Source organism: Podarcis liolepis (genome assembly GCF_965112155.1).
Source record: "Podarcis liolepis genome assembly, chromosome: 3".
Lineage (NCBI taxonomy): Eukaryota > Metazoa > Chordata > Lepidosauria > Squamata > Lacertidae > Podarcis > Podarcis liolepis.
Window position 1 is genome coordinate 13,422,780 of NC_139557.1, and position 23,347 is coordinate 13,446,126.

At 47.5% G+C, this 23,347-nt stretch overlaps 1 long non-coding RNA gene across 1 annotated transcript; it reads right to left on the bottom strand.

Moving 5' to 3' along the window:
• Window positions 1–619: 619 nt before the first annotated feature.
• On the bottom strand, window positions 620–18,933 carry LOC310702364. Its single transcript, XR_014523471.1, has 2 exons — window positions 18,474–18,933; window positions 620–691 (listed from the first exon to the last, which is right to left on the bottom strand). It is a non-coding gene; the product is annotated as an uncharacterized lncRNA (long non-coding RNA).
• Window positions 18,934–23,347: the final 4,414 nt, after the last annotated feature.

Sequence of the window (23,347 nt, forward strand, 5' to 3'; positions counted from 1 at the left end):
AGATGGAGGGAGCAGAGAGGAGATTTCATGTGGAAGGCTAGAGAGTGAGGTTGCAGCCATCCCCACGCCATGGTTTTATCATTAAAAACCGAAGAGTGCTAGAGTCACTTCCCCAGACAATCCCCAGTGGTTTCTGTGCTGCCTCCTAATCTGTCTTTTACATCAAGAGCTGCATTTGCATTTCAGTTTTTGCCTTCCTAAGAAAGAATCTCTTTGCACCACCAACGTTCATTATGACAAATCAGTTTCTTTTCAAATTACGGCAGCGTTTTCAGAGGGAAGGTGACTGAGCGTGAGATGGATATCATCTTAAGCTTGCAAAGCAACATTTGGGATGTTAAGATCCTCCAGTTATTCACACTGCACAATATCTCTCTGGTGTGTGAGTCATAAAGTGCTTGGTATCGCCCTCCCTCTTTTCTTTTTTTGGGGGGTGGGTGGGTTGGGTGGGGTAGCTGTTTCCTCTTTCACCTGTAAGCCACATCAAAGAAGGATCTCACCTGAAAGCTCTCTCCTGTGGATTCTGGAGACAGTTCATGCTCATGGGAATGCAAGGCAATGCTGCTGGAAGCAGAGAGAGAAGCCTTGAGACAGCAGAGCAAGTGAATCACGATTCCTGTCAGTTTCTATAAATTTATATCTTACTCACATTCTTCCCATTCAAAGATGTGTCAGGCTTGAGAGTTAATACCTGTGTAAAAAAAGAAAAGAAGCAAATTGTTCATGAAGGAGCCCAATACCTTTTGGTAAAGGTAAAGAGGACCCCTGACCATTAGGTCCAGTCGCGGACGACTCTGGGATTGCAGCGCTCATCTCGCTTTATTGGCCGAGGGAGCCGGCGTACAGCTTCCGGGTCATGTGGCCAGCATGACTAAGCTGCTTCTGGTGAACCAGAGCAGCGCACGGAAACGGCGTTTACCTTTCCGCTGGAGCGGTACCTATTTATCTACTTGCGCTTCGATGTGTTTTCAAACTGCTAGGTTGGCAGGAACAGAGACTGAGCAGCCGGAGCTCACCCCATCGCAGGGATTCAAACCGCTGACCTTCTTATTTGCTCTGTTGTTTAACCCACAGCGCCACCCACGTCCCAATACCTTTTGGTACCTGAGGCCAACCACAAAACGGCGCCCCTTCCCCTCCACCAGGGAGGAAGAGGGGAGTGAAGATCTACATCAGGTACAAGTGAGGCAGAAATAAAGATCAACACTGGGAATAGGGGGTGGGAGGAGACCATCAGTGCCACTGTGGGCTGCTACAGCAGTGGATGATGTGTTCTTTGGAGGCAGATCTGCTGCCCTTGTAGATCCTGCCACCTGAGACAGACGCCTCACCTTGTTTCATGGGCTTTGATTGCAGCGGGAAGACATTGAAGATGCTGTGTTCCCACTGAAGCACATACACTCGCTTTCCTTTTTCCTTTTTTGAGTCTATACCTTTTGGTGCTTTGAAAGTACCGTATTTTTTGCTCTATAAGACTCACTTTTTCCCTCCTAAAAAGTAAGGGGAAATGTTTGTGTGTCTTATGGAGCGAATGCAGGCAGCTATCCCAGAAGCCAGAACAGCAAGAGGGATTGCTGCTTTCACTGCGCAGCGATCCCTTTTGCTGTTCTGGCTTCTGAGATTCAGAATATTTTTTTTTCTTGTTTTCCTCCTCCAAAAACTGGGTGCGTCTTATGGTCTGGTGCGTCTTATAGAGCGAAAAATACGGTAGTTGATGAAGGTGCTCTCAGAAAGCCAGTGCCCTTGAGAACAGAGGTGGGCAGAAAGCAGATCAGGACCTATCATTGGATCTCTGGGTGATTTGCAGTAGAACAGCAACCATCCCAATTGTCTAATAATAATAATAATAATAATAATAATAATAATAATAATTTATTATTTATACCCGCCCATCTGACTGGGCCTCCCCAGCCACTCTGGGCGGCTTCCATAGAAACCAAAAATACAGTAAAATATCACACGTTAAAAACTTCCCTGAACAGGGCTGCCTTAAGATGTCTTCTGAATGTCAGGTAGTTATTTATCGCTTTGACATCTGCTGGAAGGGCGTTCCACAGGGCGGGCGTCACTACCGAGAAGGCCCTCTGCCTGGGTTGACATAGCAGCCGGCACAGCGATTTCTCCAAGTAGCTCTTTATTGTGGTAAGCTGAAATAGAACTGACTGAGAACAGCTCAGCCGGCCTGTATTTATAGGCAGCCGGCTGTCAACATTGTAACCACCACAGCCCAGAGTTCCCGCCTAAAATAACTGCCGCGGACCTGAGTGAAAACTATCTACAGACCTGAGTGAAAACTATATACAGTATCCCCCTGTTGGCCCAGGGGGAAACTACACTACATAACACCCCTCCCCACCGAGATAAGGCGTTAGTTACAATCGTAATGGTTTCCTTATATACAGCACTACGCGTAATGGTTCAATTAGGCACAAAAGCATATCGGTTACATTTCCCATACTTAGACCAACAGTGATACCTGTCCAACAACATAGTCCTTTAAATACGTTGGGCGCTTGGAAACTCTGCCAGACCGCCGGGGACTGGTAGCCAAGTCCGGAGGGCCACACAGTTCTCGCTGAGGCTGTGGTGCGACCCTAGGTGGCGTTGGAACCAACTCCCCTGGATCCGCTGCTGTGGGTGGAGCCTCCGCAAGTGGAGTGGTCTGAGTCTGTTCTGAAACGGCTTGGTTCGGCTCCACGCTGGCAGTTTGCGAGGGAGGTGTAGGTGGGGCCTCGCCATCTGTACGTGTCTCTTCCGGAGCCGCAAGCGCAGTTGGGGGCACCTCGGTAGTGTCCAAGTCCCCAACCCTGCGCCTAAGCTGGTCTATGTGCCGTCGCCACAAGCGTCCGTCTTCGAGTGCCACCTGGTACGAGCGAGGTCCAGTGACTCCCACTACTGTGGCTGGCACCCAAGGGATGTCCCCCACATAGTTCCGGGCAAAGACCTGGTTTCCTGGGACAAATGACCGTGGTGCATTGGCACAGCCTGGGGGTTCAGCCACGGCAAAGTCTGGGTGTAGCCGGTCGAGCGGTGACCTGAGGCGGCGGCCCATAAGCAGTTCAGCAGGACTCCTCCCTGTGGCCGCATGAGGGGTGATGTGTTGCACGAACAAGTATTCGGCGACCCGCTCATGCCAGTCTCCCCGGTCCAGGCGCGCCAGTGCCTCTTTTGTCGAGCGCACCATTCTTTCCGCTTGCCCGTTGCTGGATGGATGAAAGGGTGCCGTTAGGGCATGGCGGATGCCCAGTCCCAAAAGATACCGCTCAAACGTGCCTGACGTGAACTGCGGTCCGTTGTCAGAGACAAGGACATCAGGACACCCATGCGTTGCAAACAGGCCTCGCAGCACCCGGATGACAGCTTCGGTAGTGGTGGAGGGCATCAGGGCGACCTCCAGCCATTTGGAATAGGCGTCCACCACTACCATAAAGGTCCGGCCGTGAAAGGGACCAGCCAGATCGATGTGCACCCTCGACCAGGGTGTCTTTGGCGTCTCCCAGGTGTGTCCCTTAGCTGCCGGTGGTGCAGGCCTCGACTCCTGGCACGCTTGACAGGCGGACACCCAGGCAGTGATGGCATCGTCCATATTAGGCCACCAGACGTAACACCGAGCCAACGCCTTCATTTTGACAATTCCCGGGTGGCCAACGTGCAGAGCCTCCAGGACGCGCTGACGGAGTCCCTGGGGAATCACGACGCGGTCTCCCCACAGCAGGCAGCCGCGATGAGCTGAGAGTTCATGTTGTCTGGTTGCGAAGGGCTGGAACTCCGATGCAAAAGGCCCTTGTGGCCACCCCCTCCACACCCAGTTGAGCACCCGGCTGATGGTGCGATCCTGGGCAGATGCGGAGGCCACAGTGGCAGCCGATACAGGCGCTGCCGGAAGATCCTCAATCAGAAGGAGCGATGAAGCTGGAGCCGGGTCTTCCACAAATGCTGGAAGAGGGCAACGGCTGAGGGCGTCGGCATGGCCCATCGATTTCCCCGGGCGATGGATGAGCCGGTAGTGGTAGGCAGCCAGGAAAACAGTCCATCGCAGCATGCGTGGTGAGAGGACCGGTGGAGTTGGACGATCACCGGCGAGGAGGCCCAGGAGTGGCTTGTGGTCAGTGATGAGGTCAAAAGTCCTGCCATAGAGGTATTCATGGAACCTCTTCACTCCAGCCACAAGTGCCAATGCCTCCTTGTCGAGCTGGCTGTAATTCCGTTCCGTCGGAGATAGTGTCCTGGAAAAGTAGGCGAGCGGTGCTTCTCTTCCATCTGGAAAACGGTGACTAAGGACAGCACCGATGCCAAAAGGTGAGGCGTCGCAGGCAAGGACCAGCGGCCTGGATTCACTGTACTGTACCAGCACACTGTCTGAAGAAAGGAGAGCCTTGACCGCGTTGAAGGCCGCCGTCTCCCGATGACCCCAGGCCCAAGGCGTCTTAGTGCTAAGGAGTCGGTGAAGAGGCTCAGCCACTGTGGCTTTGTGGGGCAGGAACATGTTATAAAAGTTCAGCAGCCCCAGGAATGCCTGCAACTCCGTTTTGTTCTTTGGGGTGGGGGCCTGCTGGATAGCGCGGATCTTGGATGTGGTTGGATGAAGACCGGAGGCATCGATAAGATAGCCCAGGAACTCTACCTGTGGAACGGCGATCTGGCACTTCTCCCTCTTTACCTTGAGCCCGGCCTCCTGGAACCTGGTCAGCACGGCACGGAGGCGCTCGAACAGCTGCTGGTGTGAGTCTGCAGACACCAAGACGTCATCAAAATATGGTACCACGCCCGGAAGCCCTTGCAGGAGACGCTCCATAAGGCTTTGGAAGATGCCAGGAGCCACACTCACCCCGAACTGCAACCGGCGGCAACGGAATGCCCCCCGGTGGGTGACGATCGTCTGGGCTTCAGCAGTGGCATCATCGACTGGCAGTTGTTGATAGGCTTGGGCAAGGTCCAGCTTAGCGAAGACCTTACCCTCACCCAGGGAATGCAGCAGGTGTTGGACAACAGGAACCGGATAAGCGTGCTGCTGAAGTGCCTTGTTGATCGTGCACTTGTAGTCAGCGCAGATTCTCACCGACCCATCTGGCTTGACAGGCGTGACGATGGGGGTTTCCCACTTCGCGTGGTCAACCGGCTCCAAAACTCCTTGGGCGATCAGTTTGTCCAGTTGTTCGTCCACCTTAGCCTTGAGAGCAAAGGGAACCCGGCGTGGCTTTAGCTTGATGGGGGCGACTTGTGGATCAAGGCTAAAGGAGATGGGCGTACCTGTATATTGGCCCAAGGTGCCGTCAAAAACCTCGGCAAAGTCTTTGACCAGACCCTCAGTCTCTGCGTTAGAGATGCAGTTGATGCCGGTGACTTCCAGGCCGAGGGCATCAAACCAGTCTAGCCCTAGAAGGCTTGGCCGCTGACCTTCGACCACCACCAACCGGAGCAGGCCCGAAAAATCCTTGAAGGCGATCCGGAACCGGCCAACGCCTACCACGGGAATGTCGTTTCCCTGGTAGTCTCTCAGGTGTACGCGGTGAGAGTCGAGTTGCCTTTTGGACACTCTGGGTACCAGTCTTTTGATGGTGCTCCATGACACGATGGACAGGGCAGACCCGGTGTCGATCTCCATGTCACATGGAGCTCCTTCAATGAGCACCGTGACGTTCAGCTTGCGTCGCGTAGTCGAGTCGGTTTGGCCAATCGTGGTTCCAGACGGGCAGCGGCAGTTGGTGAGAGCGAAACAACTTTCCTTGGCAGACTGGAGTGAAGACTTGGACTTGCGAGTCGATGAAGGGGGGGTGTCAGACGGAGCCGATCGGCAGACCTTAGCGATGTGGCCCCTTCTGGAACACTTCCTACAGATGGCGTCTCTGAATCGACACTTGGCACGGGAATGGTTGCCTCCGCAGCCAGCACATTCCGGTTGGCCCTTGGACTTCTGTTGGAACTTCCTGCGCTCCCGCTTTGTCTGGTGCACGTCATCGTCTTCACTGGAGGATGCCTCCTCACTGCTGGCCTCTTCATGATGCACCGGAACTGGCTCCCTAGCAAGACGCGGGCTGCTGGACTTGCGGATCTCCTGGGCGGAGCGTTCAGCAGCTTCTGAGGCCACAGCCTCCTCAATGGCTTTCTGTAGCGTGAGGTCTGGCTTGGCTAGGAGGCGCCGTTGCAGATGGATGTCCCGGACCCCGCAGACGATTCGATCCATCAGGGCATCGTCTAAGTCTCGGAACTCACAGTGCATTGCAGCCTGTCGCAGGGCGGTGGTGTAGTTGTTGATTGACTCCCCCTCTGCCTGGTTCCGGTGGTAGAACGCATGGCGGGCAGCAATCTTGGACGGCTTTGGTGCGTAGTGGTTGCGGAGCTTCTCTTGGATCGTGTCCCATGGTGTTGCCTGGACTGCTTCAGGCGCAACCAACGCTCGGGCCGTCTCAAACACTTCAGGCCCACAGAGGCTGAGGAATAGGCCCCGCTTCCGATCCTTTGATACTGCTGTCAGCTCGTTGGCTTGGAGATAGCAGTCGAACCGAGCGAGGTAGGAGTCCCATGATTCAGAGGCTGGCGCAAACGGCGGTAGAGGCACAAGTGAAGCCATGATTCCGATGCCGGCGTGAAGGGCGATGGATGGAACACAGTGCTCTAGCCAGAACAGTCAGCTCTGAAAGGGTTCTGCTGCCCAGTGATTTCGCTCAGTGATTTCGCTCTGTGATTCAGCTCAGTGATTCAGCTCAGTTCAGAGGCTGGCCGCATCTGGCTGTGCTCTGATGTCCATCCATCCCATCCTCGTCGCCAGAGTTAAGTCGTGGGTTGACATAGCAGCCGGCACAGCGATTTCTCCAAGTAGCTCTTTATTGTGGTAAGCTGTATTTATAGGCAGCCGGCTGTCAACATTGTAACCACCACAGCCCAGAGTTCCCGCCTAAAATAACTGCCGCGGACCTGAGTGAAAACTATCTACAGACCTGAGTGAAAACTATATACAGTATCCCCCTGTTGGCCCAGGGGGAAACTACACTACATAACACCAATTGTCTAATAATAATAATAATAATAATAATTTATTATTTATACCCGCCCATCTGACTGGGCCTCCCCAGCCACTCTGGGCGGCTTCCATAGAAACCAAAAATACAGTAAAATATCACACGTTAAAAACTTCCCTGAACAGGGCTGCCTTAAGATGTCTTCTGAATGTCAGGTAGTTATTTATCGCTTTGACATCTGCTGGAAGGGCGTTCCACAGGGCGGGCGTCACTACCGAGAAGGCCCTCTGCCTGGTTCCCTGTAGCTTTGCTTCTCGCAATGAGGGAACCGCCAGAAGGCCCTCGGCGCTGGACCTCAGCGTCCGGGCAGAATGATGGGGGTGGAGACGCTCCTTCAGGTATACTGGACCGAGGCCATTTAGGGCTTTAAAGGTCAGCACCAACACTTTGAATTGTGCTCAGAAACATACTGGGAGCCAGTGTAGGTCTTTCAAGACCGGTGTTATATGGTCTCAGCGGCCGCCCCCAGTCACCAGTCTAGCTGCCGCATTCTGGATTAGTTGTAGTTTCCGAGTCACCTTCAAAGGTAGCCCCACGTAGAGTGCATTGCAGTAGTCCAAGCGGGAGATAACCAGAGCATGCAACACTCTGGCGAGGCAGTCCTCAGGCAGATAGGGTCTCAGCCTGTGTACCAGATGGAGCTGGTAAACAGCTGCCCTGGACACAGATTTGACCTGCGCCTCCATGGACAGCTGTGAGTCCAAAATGACTCCCAGGCTGCGCACCTGGTCCTTCAGGGGCACAGTTACCCCATTCAGGACCAGGGAATCCTCCACACCTGCCCGCCTCCTGTCCCCCAAAAACAGTACTTCTGTCTTGTCAGGATTCAACCTCAATCTGTTAGCCGCCATCCATCCTCCAACCGCCTCCAGGCACTCTTGGCAATAGCTTGACTAAAATGTTCCCTGCCCCCCACCCCACTCACACAAGTTAGACTGCTGAATCAATGCAAGCCTGGTGGAAAACCAGAAGTGCATTTTCATCTTGAGCTGAGCATGCGGTCAGAAGCACCCTGTCTTTCATTTTTTTGTGCATGGCCACCCAACTGAACCCCTATTTTGCACCTGACTATAACTGGTGGACCTGAGGCTTCTAGGAAAATAAAAATTAAGTAGATCCCACATGCTTAAATTGTGCCTGCCCCTCCTGTAGAAAATGTTGAATGGTAGACACAACAGAGGGCCTTCTCGGTAGTGGCACCCTCCCTGTGGAACGCCCTCGCTTCAGATGTGAAGGAAATAAGCAGCTATCTTCTTTTTAAAAGACATCTGAAGGCAGCCCTGTTTAGGGAAGTTTTTAATATTTAATGCTGTATTGTTTTTAACACTTGATTGGAAGCCGCCCAGAATGGCTGGGGAGACTCAGCCAGATGGGCGGGGTATAAATAAATTATTATTATTATTATTATTATTATTATTATTATTGTTGTTGTTATTATTATTATTATTATTATTATTATTATTATTATTATTATTATTTTCGTGCAGCAGTAAGCTGTGCCAGTTTACTTTTTCATAACAGGAGAATGCAAGGCATCAAATTGGTGGATTTTACTTGCTTGATCTGGTGATTGATGGCTGCTTGAGAAGTAGATTGCTCTGGCTGTGATTGCCATGCTGTCATGTTTGGTGTATTGATTCCCCCCCCCCCCCCGCCCTGGAAGGATGTGAATAAATGCTTCTGGAGGCACCCTTCCTTACTACCCTTATACCACATGCTGGTTTGAAGGGAGACAGGGACTGACTGTCGTACAAATTCCCTGCTAGCAAGCTGAGTTTCTTCTGTCCCAGCATTGAAAAAGAGGAAACAACTGGTGATTTTTGCCTCCAGCTTCACTCGCTCGGAAGTTCACTGAGGATTCTTCCAGAAAGCTGCCACCCCAAGCAAATTGTACCGAATGCGAAAGCAGGTGCACTGAGTCAGTGTTACTGACCCACATCAACCAGATAGGTCTGTGGTGAACCCTGTAACGATCACAGCTCATCTAAGCCGAGCAGCGCAAACAGCTCAGCTATTCTGGCTTCCCACCTGCCATCATCACTGCAAAACCTCATGCAAGGAACTCCCTCTTATATTCAGGGTTGGAGCACTGCTTACTGGGAGAGCTATAGTCAAGAATGTGTTGTTTCAAAAACGGCTTGTTTTAAAGCCTGTGGGAGTTTCAGGAAGGGATAAGAATCTGACTTCCATAACTTCTTAGGAGTCAAGTAAATGGATATGCTATACTTTTATACTGTTTTATTGTTGTTAGCCGCCCTGAGCCCGGCTTCGGCTGGGGAGGGCGGGATATAAATAAAATTATTATTATTATTATTATTATTATTATTATTATTATTATTATTATTATTATGTGTTGGGCACAACTTGGAGTGCCCAAATTTAGATGGACAAGACTCTTTAAAAAAATAATGATGGTGGTTTAAATACGAACACTGTTGTGAATAAATATATTTGTAACTACCAGCATAGCATTATTTGTACAATCCTAAGTAAATCTACCATGGAGTAAGTACTGAACTCAGTGGGATTTACTTTTGAGTCAACATGCTTAGGAATGTGCTGTAACAGTGCAAATCTAGGCACGTCTACTCTGGAGTAAGTTCCACTTTGTTCGAAAGGTCTTACTCTGAGGTACTTGGATGCAAACTAAGTGCATTTAGTTTGGCACATCCTTCAAAATGATAAATATAGGACCGTTAATGCAGCTCTGTCTCTCATTTTCAAATATTCTGACCCCAATTTTGATTCCTATAAATTGGATTAGATAGCTCTTGGTTGAATTTAGGGGGACGGGGGTGGGGGGGCACCTGGGGCGAGGCAGTGCCTGTTACAGGTCATCTACTCAACTTTCTTATTTATCATTTATTACTCAGACGTTTGTGTGCGGCCTCGTAAAGTGAAGGTGGCCTGCAAGAAATAAGTATAAAAACTATTAAATACGGAACAAAACGGAAAGCAATGTAAATATGGCAAAACAGAACTCCCAGAGTTAAATATACAGTGGTACCTCAGGTTACATACGCTTCAGGTTACAGACTCCGCTAACCCAGAAATAGGGCTTCAGGTTAAGAACTTTGCTTCAGGATGAGAACAGAAATCGTGCTCCGGTGGTGCGGCGGCAGCGGGAGGCCCCATTAGCTAAAGTGGTGCTTCAGGTTAAGAACAGTTTCAGGTTAAGAACTGACCTCCGGAACGAATTAAGTACTTAACCCGAGATACCACTGTAGAAGGAAAGGGCCTGCGTGAACTTCTCTGCCAATGGTGTTCCATAACTGGGTACCACTTTCAAACCCTAGTGGTTACCAGCTTCCCTTCATGTGGTTGAGGTATTTGAAACAGGACCTCTTTCAGGTAAACTACTCCCAATCCATTTGGGGCTTTAAAGGTTATATCCAGTACTCTATACTAAGCCTGGAAACTGACTAGGAGCCCATTCTGCTGATGAGAAAGAGACACAAGATAGTCAAGTCAACCACGCGCTCAACAGCAGAAGTAACTAGCGCAAGCAGTTTGTGTGGCCTGAATAAATATACCTTTACAGGCCCACCTATGCTTCTATGACAGGCAGGGCTATTTTTGTTCAGTTCTGGCACTTCTCAAGTGGGCTCCATTGCCATCCTAAGAGAAAGAGGGAGGTGTTCATGGTGAGTTCCGGCACCTCTTTTTCTAGAAAAGTAGCAGTGGTGACAGGTATAAATCATTCATGTTGTGTGTCAAAGTCATCCGATAGGCTGCACATGCAATTAAAAAAAACAATCGGTTTCACAGCTGAGCAAATGGAAGGGAGACAATTAAGTTGCTCGTTGCATGGGATGCCATTTGGGCCAAAGCTGGCTCTGTGTTAATTAGAGTGGGAGAGTGTTGCTTTGGTTTGTTCTTGCATGTTATCAGACCCTAGTTCTTTTTAGGGTGCCCGGTCAACATGGTGCTCCTACTGTAGTGGCGGAGGGGTGGAGATCGCTATATTGTTTTTAATATTCAGTTGGAAGCCCCCCAGAGTGGCTGGGAAAACCCAGCCAGATGGGAGGGGTATAAATAATAAATAATAATAATAATTACACTAGTACCTCAGGTTACATATGCTTCAGGTTACATATGCTTCAGGTTACAGATTCCACTAACCCAGAAATAGTACCTCGGGTTAAGAACTTTGTTTCAGGATGAGAACAGAAATCGTGCTCCGGCGGCGCAGCGGCAGCAGGAAGCCCCATTAGCTAAAGTGGTGCTTCAGTTTAAGAACAGTTTCAGGTTAAGAACGGACCTCCGAAATGAATTAAGTACTTAACCTGAGGTACCACTGTATTATTATTAATATTATTATTATTATGACTTAATGCACATGTGTTAGTGCTGATCTCAGGGAGAGCAGACTCAATCGAGGACTACCATTGTTTTGCCTCTTCAAAACACTACGTGAACTATACCACAAGAGGAGACAAGCCAGATGCCTAATTTCAGATGGCTCACATTTCTGTACTTCTAAAATAAAGCAGCAACTTCCTTCACCTTCCAAAAGGAATTCGGTTAAAACAATGGACGGAAACAGTTAGCTGTGGCCTACAAGCACGCAGGTAGGTCTGATTGCTCAGATCCCCATCGACTCCCTGAAAGATATTATTATTTGTAATGATTTTAAATATTTCTGATCAGATAAAGGGAGGCGGCTTTGCTTTGAACAGGGATGATAAAAGGATGGAAGCAATGTTAACTCTTTCTGTAAATATTTTGAGTACATGCAGCACTTGATGTCCCATTAGCAGTTGGTGTTCCCCTTGTCTCCAGAGTTGTTTCATTATCTACCTATTTCCTTTAACATTAAACAGTGCAGAACTAATCCTAATGACTCAAACTTAAAGATGACTTTAAGTACTTAAAAGGATTTCCCTGCCAAGAAGCACATACCGGGTTCATTCTTTTGACGGCTACTTCGCATCTCTGTGCAAATGGAGAGGAAAAACGTAATTAACCTGTTTAAACTTCAGGTGGAAAATGCTACTCTTTGCCTTGTTAACAGCTTGGTGGAAACTGTTAACAAGGCAGCACTAGTTCCAATAGTTTGCAGAGGATATATGCTCTTCACATCAATGTGACAGTTGTTTCTGTAGCAATATAATCTACCCGTTTTTGTGTTGGAGGGGGAGTGATCAATAACTTTGTTGGGAGTCTTTGGAAGAGTGTTTAAAAGCCATGATTTTTGAGCCTGTCTCTTGCGCTTCCCAGCCATCATTTTCTTAGATGTGCGATCTGAATTAAATGGGCATAATTTTTACCTTGTCGCGTATAAAAAATAGTGCGTTGCTCACTACAAAATAGCAGCTGTAGGCCATGCTGCAGTGTAAGAGCTACATGAAAATTATAAATTATAAGGCACCCTGGGTTTTCACATGTTTTGTAGTCATTCTTGTACTACCCTCCCCAGAGCGCTTGAAGGTAAATCTTAATTTTGTAATGGTAACTTGTAACAAAGCTACGTAACAAATCAGTGCGAGAGCAGGAATCGACATTGTGCTGTTGAATGACACTCTGTTGTCCATGTTTCACTAAAGTGTACTTTCATTGATTTGACTTTATGGTAAGACTCTCCTCTTCTGAGTGCCCTCATGCAATCTTGTACCATTAGCAGTAGGAACAGTAAACTTGGTTGCACTGCAGATCCTGATGTCACCTATGGTGTGAAGAAGGTGGGCATGCTTTGGCCGAAATGACCTTGTGGGCAAAACTGGGACCTGTGATGGGCCCAATTTAGCCTGTGGGTTGGAGGTTCTATACAATGTTGTAAGACCTTCAGAAACTATGGCACTAGGTCAATCTGGCTTAGCATACTGTTACCAAAAGAAGTTGGTCAAATGCCTTTGAGAGTCCATAAGAAGGCCCATAGACCTCCCATGCTGTAATAATAATAATAATAATTTGTTATTTATACCCCGCCCATCTGGCTGGGTTTCCCCAGCCACTCTGGGCGGCTTCCAAAAGAATATTAAAATAATGTGATACAGTATTATGCCTCCAGCAGCTGTTATTCCATAGTCCATTGCTTCTGAGCACAGAGGTTCTCTTGAGCTGTCAAGGATAATAGTCAAGAGTAGGCCATTGACAATGGGCTTCATTGGCCCTTTTCACATTTACGGGTGGTAGGACACAATTTTTTACCGTCCACCATCGCCACATGTCTACAAAGTTTCCCCTGGGAAATTACTGTAGAGCAGATTTGTGGAAACTGTCATAGAATCATAGTCATGGCCAACCATGTTCATAGCTCAGTTAGTAGAGCATGAGACTCTTAATCACAGGGTCATTGGGCAAAATATTCCTGCAATGCACTGAGTTGGGCTCTTCCAAATCAACAACTCAATGACTCGTAGAATCATAGAACTGTAGAGTTGGAAGGGACCCTGAGGATCATCTAATCCAGGCACAGGCAAACTTGGCCCTCCAGATGTTTTGGGACTACAACTCCCATCATCCCTAGCTAACAGGACCGGTGGTCAGGGATGATGGGGATTGTAGTACCAAAACATCTGGAGGGCCCAGATTGCCTATGCCTGATCTAGTCCAACCCCCTACAATATAGGAATCCTGCCTACAGCCATCCTTGGGTGGGCTCGAACCACCAACCTTCTGGTTAACAGCCAGACATCCACCCTTTTAGCTATACTAATAACAATTGACACTATTTTTAATGTGCTTCCTCCTGTGTCTGTTGCTAATTGATACTTCAGGCCATCTCACACATTATTCTTCATTTTAAAGTATAATTTTTATGCATGTTGAAAAAACTCTGATGTATTTTTTAATGAATGGTGGCGTGTTGTTTCTTTTGCTACTGACACATGAATCAGGAAAGCAGAACTCCTGCTGGCCTTCTACACCAGGCTTTTGCAATAAAGAGGTATGTGCAATGCCATGCAGATGTTACAAAATAGGGTTGCCATATGTCCGAAATTATGGGACACAGGTGGCGCTGTGGGTTAAACCACAGAGCCTAGGACTTGCCGATCAGAAGGTCAGCGGTTCAAATCCCCGCCACGGGGTGAGCTCCTGTTGCTCGGTCCCAGCTCCTGCCAACCTAGCAGTTCGAAAGCATGTCAAAGTGCAAGTAGATAAATAGGTACCACTCCGGCGGGAAGGTAAACGGCATTTCCGTGCACTGCTCTGGTTTGCCAGAAGCAGCTTAGTCATGTTGGCCACATGACCCGGAAGGTGTACGCTGGCTCCCTCGGCTAATAAAGCGAGATGAGCGCCGCAACCCCAGAGTCGGCCATGACTGGACCTAATGGTCAGGGGTCCCTTTACCTTTACCTGTGTCCAAAATTATAGGGACATACCCAGAATACTGCAGTCAGAAGCAGTGTCCAAGCAGAAATCGTCAAAATGTCCAGGAAAATCTGATGTTGGCAGTGTTGTTTTTGCCGACTTCCCTTAAAAATAGCTCAAAAATCTCTCTCTCTCTCTTTTTGCAATTTGACCAAAAACGCCCAACAACTTTGGGCAAAACTAATTCACTTTTTGGAATATGGCAACCCTATAAAATGCATGCCTAAGCAGAGAGCAATCAAATAGGAGAAATGACGATGTGATGTGAGCTTTTTGTGGAAGACAAATGCTTTCTTTCCAACAACAGGGTGGATAATTCATGCTTCACCCTGATGATAGCCCTTTCACAAAGGCTGCATCCATTTCCCCATGACTAGGATAAACTGTGCTCTTGAGAGTGCCACTCTTAAGAGGAGCCTGCTACACCAATTGAAACAAGTTAATGAGTTTCTCTGATGTTAAATGCTGTTAACTGCTTTAAAACAATGGTGTTTCAGCACTTGGGGCAAGATTCATTTTAAAAGGACAAAATTGACTTTGAATGCCTGACAAATTCCTCCATTTGTTTAAACTCCTGGCATTTCAGGTATTTTCCTCCTTTCTTCACTTAAGCCCATTGGTCAAAAGTAACAAGGAATGATAAACTAGAATTATCAAAGGCAAGGAATCCCTAAAGGTAGTAACCGGTATGGATCAAAGCCGGAGAGGTGATAAGATCGCTGGATGTTCACTTCTCCAGTTTTATGGAAGCTAGGTGGGCTGGGTAGACAGGACTAGCAACTAAAGCAAACCAAACACGGACAGACCAGAGTTACTTTCTCTTAAAGTTTCTTCTCCCTTTTTGTCATTCAGTTCTTTTCTGCCACTTGCATTAAAAGAATCTGGCAGCAAGCAACTTCGCCTCCTCTTTCCCCCCTTTCACTCACACTGAGATATCTCTCTTCTATTTTGTAGGAAGACTCAATATTCCAATTTTCTGCAATGTTGACAAGAGACAACCTTGGTATATAATCATACATACGTATTTTAAAAAATAAGTAGTAAAATTTAGTAAAAAAAAAAAATCCCTTAAAGTTTTGCAGGTGCAAGGGTAGCCAGAGTGGTGCCCTCCAGGTGTTATAAACTTTGATTCCCATCAAACTTTGACTCCCTGCTAACTTTGTCAATGGTCAGGAGCAAAGGGAAATGTGGCTAGATTGAAACAGAACAGTGCTATGAACCTGAACTGCAGCATTTTCTACAAGTGGAGAAGGCACTTTAGGTAAGACCCCTGCAGACCCTGCTTTTCACAACAACGCTCTCTCACGCACACTTTTTGCACCTTCTGCTGCGTGTGATATTCTAGTGATGCATGCAGCCCTCTTATGCAGAGCCTTTCCAATAGGTAAGGTAAAGGTAAAGGACCCCTGGATGGTTAAGTCCAGTCAAAGGCGACTCTGGGGTTGCGGCGCTCATCTTGCTTTCAGGCCGAGGGAGCCGACGTTTGTCCACAGACAGGTTTCCGGGTCATGTGGCCAGTAGGACTAAACCGCTACTGGCACATGGAGGACCGGACAGAAGCCAGAGCGCACAGAAACACAGTTTACCTTCCTGCCACAGTGGTACCTATTTATTTACTTGTACTGGGATGCTTTCGAACTGCTAGGTTGCCAGCAGCTGGGACAGAGCAACGGGAGCTCACCTTGTCATGGGAATTCGAACCGCCGACCTTCTGATCAGCAAGCCCAAGAGGCTCAGTGGTTTAGACCACAGCGCCACCCGTGTCCCTAAAGCCCTTCTGATAATAGTTTGCCGGCTAGCAGCAGAGGAGGCACCTGCCATTTGCTCCCCTTTCGATGCAATGATGAATTTAGCACAAGCTCTGTGAGATCTCTCCTCTGCGATAAAGTTACTCAGGTTAGAGGAACGTGTGATGGCTAATTTGGCCATCGGGTGCTTATTTCTCATTATCTCTTCTGCCAGGATGATCCTTTATCCGTTACATTCATTCCTGCAGAGAGTGGGGTGGGGGTGTGATAAAGCAGATGGCTGAAGTCCGGAACAATGTCCAGACAGAACAATTATGATGACAGGAGGACAGTTCCACAAAGATGCCAAGTCCAGGACGATGCTTTGTCTGGAAAGGCTGATGATAGTCGTACAAAGCAATATTCCCCCGTGAACGACAGGAGAGAGTCCTGTAATTGGAAAGCAATCATCACCAAATGCCATCAATTATGGAGCAGCTTCCATAGCATAAGGGGGATTGATTAATCATGGGCCACGTAGATCCCGTGTCCAGCCTTAATCTTGTCTCTTTGTACAGTCCCCTAATGACAGTTCTCGTTGTCAGGCATTGAAGTGGCTGAGGCTTTTGTACCCCTCGGTTCTTTCATCAGTTTTGGCTTGTGAAATTACGCTGAATAATATGCTTATTCAGGCTTTTTATATCCGCACGCCTATTTTATTACCTATCCCGATGCATACAAGGCCCGGATTGGCTTGCAACAGAACAAAGCTAAATTACACCTTTCATTACCTAAATATAGTATAATGACAGAGTGTCATTCAAGGGGTAGCATTGAGTTGAGAAACCTCATGGCAGGCCAGGACAATGACAGAGGCTATTCAGCCGCACCTGAATCGCTGTAGTAGGTGCATCTTGAACAGTGAGAGAGGGGATTGGGGTTAATAGACAGGTCACAGTGTAAATTACAGTATCAAATTGAAATGGTGCAGCTGTAACACTGCCCTCGTCAAATGCCACTACACCCTTTTATCTTCCCTTTGGAGTTCTTTCCCTTTTTTTAGAAAACAAACTCGGTGCTTTTGTGATGGTATTAGCCTTGATCATGCCTCCCGGTGCTGTAGAGAACCACCCCATACTTCCCAAGCGCTAGGTGTGTGATGTGGGCAAGGCCTAATAGTGGATGCTGCGGGCCGAGTCTCTATGGGTAGAATTAGTAGCTGAATGAAGACTGAGCAACCGCAATGCAGGGAATTCCTCTCCAGTTGGATTTCCAAGGCAGAGGGGGGAGGGAAGAGACATAGCTCAGTGGTAGAGCATCTGTCTTGCGTGCAGAAGATTCCAGGTTCAATCCCTGGGATCTCCAGGTAGAGCTGAGAGACAGCCCTTGTCTGAAACTCTAGACAGCCACTGCCAGCCAGTGGAGACAGTACTGAGAGAGCCAGTGTGGTGCAGTGGTTCAGAGTGGAGGACCTGTAATCTGGTGAACCGGGTTCGCTTCCCCGCTCCTCCACATGTAGCCGCTGGGTGACCTTGGGCTAGTCACACTTCTTTGAAGTCTCTCAGCCCCACTCACCTCACAGAGTGTTTGTTGTGGGGGAGGAAGGGAAAGGAGGATGTTAGCCGCTTTGAGACTCCTTAGGGTAGTGATAAAGCGGGATAAATCCAAACAACTACTGAGTTAGATGAACCAGTGGATTCAACTCCTTATTAAGGCAACTTCCTATGTTCCTATGTTAATATTTTCGGATTTATCTGATAGTGGTAAAGCTAGTTTCTTTAGGTAGAGCTGGCAGCTGAGTCATGTTTGCAAACCCTCCAAGTGTCCCTATTTTCCAGGGACAGTCCCAGATTTACAGAAGCTGTCCCAGTTTCTGATTTGACCCACTTTTGGAATGTCCCACTTTTCCTTAAAGGTAAAAGTACCCCTGCCCGTACGGGCCAGTCGTGTCCAACTCTGGGGTTGCGCGCCCATCTCACTTAAGAGGCCGGGGGCCAGCTCTGTCCGAAGACACTTCCGGGTCACGTGGCCAGCGTGACAAGCTGCATCTGGCGAGCCAGCGCAGCACACAGAAACGCCATTTACCTTCCCGCTGGTAAGCGGTCCGTATTTATCTACTTGCACCCGGGGGTGCTTTCGAACTGCTAGGTTGGCAGGCGCTGGGACTGAGCAGCGGGAGCGCACCCCACCGCAGGGATTCGAACCACCGACCTGACGATCAGCAAGTCCTAGGCGCTGAGGTTTTACCCACAGCGCCACCCGTGTCCCAACACTTTCCCTCAGGATGTCCCTATTTTCATCTGAGAAATGTTGGAGGGTATGTGTTTGCTCAGGCCTTATCTGCAAGTGACTCTACAGCTCTTAAGTCTTCTAACAAAATTTCCTCTCTATAGATTATAACTCCTTTATAAACCTTGTTTTTCTTCCAAGATGTGACTGATCCTTTCTCTCCCACTCCTTCTTTTGACATGACTCCAACCACACATCTAGCTCTTCTTTTCCCCTTTTGTAATATTCAGCAGGATTTGCTTTGTGTTGCAATGTCATGCTGTTCTGTGTTTCCTTGTTCTCACTCTGTATCCCTGACTGGCAGTGACGCAACAATGCAGAAAGTTGTGACATCATGAAACCATGGATATTCTACAAGGTTTACAAAAGGAAGGCAGGAAAAGAGCGTAGATGGTCTGTTGTGTCACATGTCATTTGAAGGCCTCCAAGACCACGGAAGACCTCAAACCCTTCACCTCTGTTGCTAAATAGTCATCACCACTGTTTTGTGAGTGGGTGGTCTTAGTGGTATCTTTCTATCCCATATGGATGGGAGGGAGAGGAAACCAAGGACATCACACCAAGTATAAAGAAATAGAACAACAACAACAAAATGCCAAGGCAATGAGCTCTGTATGGTCTGTTTCGCATATGGGTGAGCAGCAACACCTCTCTATCTCACTTTTAATTTCAGATAGTATGCACTCTAAATGTGTGTGTCAGCTGGTGTAAACACAGACATCTGGTTGGTCATTTTTTTTTATTAAAGATTTTCTTGATTTACAGAAGTATGTGTAATGTCTCTTGTATTTTTTCCATGTCACATTTTTATAAATCAGTTTCATTTGTTGAGACATTAAGAAGAAAAGGGGTGGAGGGGGGGGGAAGATGGGTGGGGGTGGGGTCGGGGGGCAATGTTTCTATTTTAATATATGTGGGGTTTTGTGTCAGTGTTGCTCGTGCAGGTTCTCTGCTGTTCACTTGTGTTCCTTTGGTGGTGAGAGAGGTTGGGGTTGGCCTAGGGTGTGGTTGTTTGTTTGTGATTGGCTGTGGTGATCTTTGTTTTCATGTGTGAGTGGGGTGGGTGGGTGTTTTGGATCAGGTTAGCCATATTGATTTGTATGCTGTTGGTGGATTATTGTCATTGTCTTGTTGGGCTGTGTATGTGATAAAGGGGAGCCATACCGGGGTAAAGGCATCTTCTTCTGTTTGTCCCCGTGTCAGTTTCAGTGTATTGGTTAATTTTTCTAGTAGGGCTGTTTCCCATACTATTTGGTACCATTGGTCCATGCTTACTCCTGACAGGTCTCTCCAGTGTCTGGTTTGATGTTTCTGGCTGCTGAAAGTAGGTGGGTTATGAGTTCTTTGTGGTGTAAATGGGCATTGTTGTCTTGGAAGATGTTTAGTAGGGCCAATTCTGAGGTGATTTCTAATACTTGCTTAGTTATTTTACATATTTCTCATATGGATGTTGTCCAGAATAGTTGGATTTTGAGGCAGTCCCACCACATGTGGAGGTATGTGCCTGTGAAGGTGCACGCTCTCTGGTTGGCCTTTATGAAAACAGAATGCTGGACTAGATGGGCTATGAACCTTATTGAGCAGGCACTTCTTATGTTCTTCTCTAATGTTTCTGAGATCATATCAGAAGCTTTCAAGAAAGACTGTCCAGTCACATTCATTCTTCTCCTATTTGGGTTTTGGAAGATCCATCCCTCTCATATAGAGCTGGTGTGAATGGCAGGTTCAATGGCCTCCTCTTGCATTCTCCCCCCCCCCAATGCATTAAACTTTGCCAAAATTATGCCTTGAGCTCTGGCATAAAGATGTCTTTCATTTCTTTCTTTATCCTGGTGTGACTGGTGTAGCAGCTTGTGCTATAAATGCCGTCTCATTTTGCTTAATCTACTCCAATTGCAGGATGCAAATCTTTTCCTCCTAGCACTTGGGTGCTAAAAGAAAGAGATTTCTGAAGAAGGGCACCAGTGTACTCTTTCTGTTGCTGTTCTCTTGTCTGGTAAGTGTACATGGTGGGGTAGTTTTGTATATGATATTCTCCAGTAGATTTGCTTGATACTAGGCTAGCTCCCCCCCTGTGCTTCTGCCTATGAAGCTCAGACTTCTCAATCCTCCATCATTTCAGACGTACTGTCGTCATGGATCGCCACTTCTGTATATGGATATATCTTTTATTTTGTTCACTTTTGTGCTGGTGTTTTGCAGAATAAGAACAGTATTTAGGCAGGCACCTGCGTGGGATTATATTTCTGCGTACGGACTCAAACAGAAATGGTGGAGAAGAAGGGTGCTGGTGACGAGCCTTTTTCTTTGTCTGACATTGTTCAAGTACTTTTCACCATAGGTCTGTAAAAAGCAACACCTGCCATATGGAGTTTGCTTTCATTAGACAGTGTCCGTACTGCAGCTGTGTACTTGATTGTGAGATGACTTTGAGGTTTATTTTTGTAGGCAGCATCATATTGATGCGACGACCCACATTCTATCAAAATGAAGTAACATGAGAACAGCTCCCAAACATATGGAACAGGGAAAAGGCACTTATTGGAATCTGCCACTATTTCAGCAGGTTCTGGTGGGACCTCGGGAGAGCTGCGTTCAGTGTGGCATCTTATGACCTGAGAAGTCTGAATGGGACCTAGTATGGCCCAGAGATGTGCTCGTGCCACACTGGATGTAGTCACAAAAGTGGATTGCATAGCTTTGAGGAAACCAGAGTCAAGGATCCACCAAGCAGAATTCCATGATATTGGTGTGCCTGTATTGCAACTCATGTATTAATTCCTACTTACTGGGGCATGTTTGAACTGCACAACAATGACAGCATGACGCTTTCCTACATATGCTGGAAGGAAAAGAGGGTCAATGGCACCAATTTTATTTAGGACTGTGTGGGAAGAAGGAAATCCGTCCCTTTTCTAACAGCTGCAGTGTGGTTCTAAATTAAAACGGTGCAGACTGTAATTTGGTTTTATATTTTGTCTTTTCTTACATTGATGCCGTTTTTAGTGCTCACGTCAGATGAGCGTTGCATAGTTTGGCCACATGCTTCTGAAGTACCGGACAGGATCATCTTGGGGCCAAACCAGATGGGACGCCATTAGTAAATAGCAGAGGCCAGCCCCCACCCCCTTCAGACTGGCAGCTTGAAGGAGAGGGTGGTGCGATGTTAACCCTTTGCCCTCTGCTGCAGTTCCACTCTAGATCAGAGCCCACACACCTGCTATTTGAACCAGGGGAGCCCGTGAGTAGTAATTGGGAATGATCAGGCTTGAGTATTTTCGGTTATCTGAGATGACGGTAGAGATATGAAGCCATTACTGGCAAAAGCTTACCAAAAGCAGTGTGCTGTGGCAATTGACACCTGTTGTGCATCTCCTTTGTGGCAGCTTCTGTCCTCCCATGGTCATTTATGTTCCTTCATTCTAGTCCTTTAAGCCCAGGGACTTGGTGTTGACTACAGGGGCCTGGCATCACTTAGCTTGTACTTGTAAACAACTCCTCTGCCGCTGCCCCAAGCCCTGATTCTGCTACTTCTATAACTATTGTGAAGCTATGTGAAAGGTTACTGTGGCCAGGGAACTCCAGTGGGTCTGGCCGTTGATTTTCTCGCACTTGTTTGCCAAGTCTTTATATCAGCAGGGGAAATACCAGATGCTGTGAAAACATGTGATCGTGTTTTGAGGTCCTGTTTTCCCCCCCTTTGGATCTGCAAAAACCTATCTACTTCCCCTTTCTCCTTTCATCCTTATCTCTTGTGATGATTGTGGCTTCATCCTCTGGTGATAGAAAGAATGACCCTGTGACGTGACCCTTTTGCTCACTGCCTTCCCTCCTCAAAAACATTCCCAACTGCGAGCTTATTGCCTTGGTGGTAAATTCTGAACTGTGGCCAGCAAGTACAGCAGGGATTCCAGCTTCCATCCTCTTAAGTGCAGTAGGATTAACACTTTGGAACATAAGGAGGCTAAACCACTCCACAGATACCAACTTTTTCGACTGTCATCTTTTATTTATTCCCCGCCCCCACCCCCTTTAAGACCACTTGGGGAATAGAGAGCTGAGATGGTGAAGGAGACAGAAGAATAGCATTTGTGACAGCAAGGGCAGCCTGCATTAAATAAAGCCTCCATCTTTCATTCTTAAGCTCAGCTCAGGGTGTTTGATGGAGATGGACTTTTCAATTAGACATGCTGTATTTATCCTAAAGTTTCATATATAAACCAGTCTGTTGACATCTCCTATGGATTTATTAAGGAAATCAAATGCTTGTGGGAGTTTTTCATACAAATTATCTAAATTTATCATTTCTACAACTTAAAATTATGGATATATATATATATATATATATATATATATATATATCCCCATACTGTGAATAACAAGATTGTATGTTAGGAAAGCTCTGTCATGATATAAATCATAACACACATGGAATACATTTCCCACTGAAGACAATATTTCTTTCTTAAACAAATGTTGTGCTCCTTTGCTGAAGTGAAAGGAAGTTCAGGAAGGTTGGCAAAACAAAGTACCCATTTTTAACACTGCGCAGAACAAAATGTATTCTGCTGCCAATTACCTTTAAGTAAAAAGGATTGCAACTTCTGAAAGGAAATGTAGCCAAGGGTCAGGAATGGCATAAGAGCTCCTCCATGAAAAGGGATGGGGAAGGAAGGGGCAGCCCACAGGATGAAAGGTAGCAAAGGTAGTGTTTCAGAGAAATGTTGGAGGGTATGCACTATATGGGATGCTGGTGGCGCTGTGGGTTAAACCACAGAGCCTAGGACTTGCTGATCAAAAGGTCAGTGGTTCAAATCCCCGCGACGGGGTGAGCTCCCGTTGCTCGGTCCCTGCTCCTGCCAACCTAGCAGTTTGAAAGCATGTCAAAGTGCAAGTAGATAAATACCGGTAGGTACCACTCCGGCAGCAAGGTAAACGGCATTTCCGTGCACTGCTCTGGTTCAGCAGAAGCAGCTTAGTCATGCTGGCCACATGACC